Below are 2,385 nucleotides of genomic sequence, written 5' to 3'. Positions count from 1 at the left end.
CTTCATTTCTTGGTATACTTCATATTTCAAAGAGATTACTTACAGCCATGTGACCTTGGGCAGATTTCTTAACTTCTGTGAGCATCAATTTCCTTTCCTGTAAAATGGGGATGACTAGAGTATCTTTCTCATAGCACTGTGAGAATTAAATTATATAACATGTACAAAGTTCTCAAAACAATGCTGGCACATAGTAAGTACCATGGACTGAATTGTGTCCCCCAAAACTCCTATGTTGAAGCCCTAATCTCCATTGTGACTGTATTTGGAGACAGGGCCTATAAGGAGTTAAAGTTAAATGAGGTCAAACTACACTTGATCTTAGCCAAAAGGCTGAGAAGTGATAGGTTAAATGAGGTCAGGGCAGGAGGGCCCTGATGTTGATGCCTTATAAGAAGAGACACAAGAGAGTTCTGAGTTCTCTCTCTCTCTCTCTCTCCCTCTGTCTCCTTCCGCCCCCCCACCCCAAGGACACAATTAAGGCAGCCATCTATAAGCCAGGGAGATACCTCTCACCAGAAACCAAATGGGCTGGCATGATCTTGGACTTTTCTAGCCTCCAGAACTATAAGCAATACATTTCTGTTGGTTAGCTTAATCAACCGATCGGTGGTATTTTGTTATCACAAACCTAAGCAGACTAAGACAGTGAGCACTTAGTAAATGTTGGCTACTATTGTTATTATCTTTATTATTTGATATTTTAGGTCTCCCACCAAAAGTTCTCAAGCTCTTCTAATGGGTGTTTTCTTTTGCTTGGCAAACTACCAAGGTGGGGAGGCACCCAACCTTTTTTACTGCTTTGGTTTCAAAGCAGAATTTAACAATGGACTTCAAATAGTAGAAATGAGCGGTGCTGTGCCCATTTCTTCAGGTTTCCAGCTTGAGACCATCAGGCAGGTGATGAAGGTTTTGTGTTTCCTGTGCAGAGCAGAATGTCCCAGCTGACAGCAGAATATCCTTTCAATTTTGAATAAAATGAGTGGAAGATATCTGAGAAATTTCCGATCTTTCTGCTTGAGTGAATACCTGTCATGCTTCTTACATCTACTGAAGCAATTAACACACACAAAGCTATATTTGCTAAGCCAGTGCTCCCCAACGGGGGTGTTAGCTTATACCAGTGAATAGCGAAGAGCTCTGAATTTTTTAGCAAGCTAGTTTCTCCCTGAGCTCCTGTCCAGACAGCCACGGAGCAACGCCTGCATATGTGCTCGGGACCTCTCTTCTCCTTTGTGTGACTTCCCCCACTGTCCGGACTACCTGTCCACCTGTAGGCCCAACCACATCTCAGCCCTCTCCTACCAGCTTCGATTCTGTCCTCTCCACAGAGGCGCTGAATCATTCAGGGGCTCCCCACCCTTGCTGCACTTTCATGTCCCCTGAGGAAGCTTCTAAAAAAAGGCCCAAGCCTAGGACCAACCCCATAAGAATTATATCAGAATCTGGGATGGAAAATGGGCAGTGATGGTTTGAATGTGCTGAGCCAATCTGAGACCCCCAGAGTAAGCAGCCCTAGTTGGTAAGCTCAGCACCACCCAAATCTTGTATTCCAGTTCTGCTCCATAACTTCTTGTCTCCCAGTTTGAATAACTGGTTCTTGGTCTTCTATCTCTCTGCCTAGTTTATTTGCCTGATGACCAGGTTTCTACCCAAAGTTCTCCTGTGGTGGTGCCCTGCCTCATTCTTCCTATCCATCCATCCATCCATCCATCCATCCATCCATCCATCCATCCATCGGCCCCTCTCCAGGACTAGAGGTGAGGCCCTGAACCCCATTCTTAATGAAAAGATCACCTCCAGCTCCCAAACACCCTGATGCTGGCTCAGGCAGAGCCCCAGCTGCCTGCTCTGAGATGCCTGCTCCCCTCCCAACTGGCCTAACAGCCAGCGTCCCTCTTTCTGGTTGGACCCTCCCTCATCACCTGTCCACATGTCATCTGGACATCATGCTGGTTCTGGACCAGATGGGGTTCCTTACATCAGCTATGGGTTTTCACATCACTAACCTGGTTACATTCAAAGGATTGTCTTTTACTCTGAGGTCATGCCCTTTCTCACTTTTTGGTGTTATAATGCCCTTTATTTTAAGGAATAATGGTGATAGTAAATTAGATTGACAATAGCATCTTGGCAAAAATTGTTTTAAAAAGGGCAACCTTATAACTGCTCATGTTGCTTTGGTTTTTGTTTTTCTTTTAACTTATTTTAACTTACTGAACCAAAAAATCCCCCAGACTTGGGAACCACTGAGTTAGATGATCTCAATTTCTCTCCACCTCCAAATGGTAGTTCAACCATGATGGACATGCCTGGTTCCTGGATCTTAGGACCTCTCTCTCCGAGTGGCCCATCCCACTGCCTACCAATCATCTCGGCCCTTTT

At 45.0% G+C, this 2,385-nt stretch overlaps 1 pseudogene; it reads right to left on the bottom strand.

The window, feature by feature from the left end:
- Nucleotides 1-232: 232 nt before the first annotated feature.
- LOC118012790 lies at nucleotides 233-345 on the bottom strand (annotated as a pseudogene).
- Nucleotides 346-2,385: the final 2,040 nt, after the last annotated feature.

Source organism: Mirounga leonina, unplaced genomic scaffold, assembly GCF_011800145.1.
Source record: "Mirounga leonina isolate KUSES-001 unplaced genomic scaffold, KU_Mleo_1.0 Mir_151, whole genome shotgun sequence".
Taxonomy (NCBI): Eukaryota; Metazoa; Chordata; class Mammalia; order Carnivora; family Phocidae; genus Mirounga; species Mirounga leonina.
The sequence above is the reverse complement of the archived record's forward strand: the minus strand, read 5'-3'. Positions and strand labels throughout refer to the sequence as shown.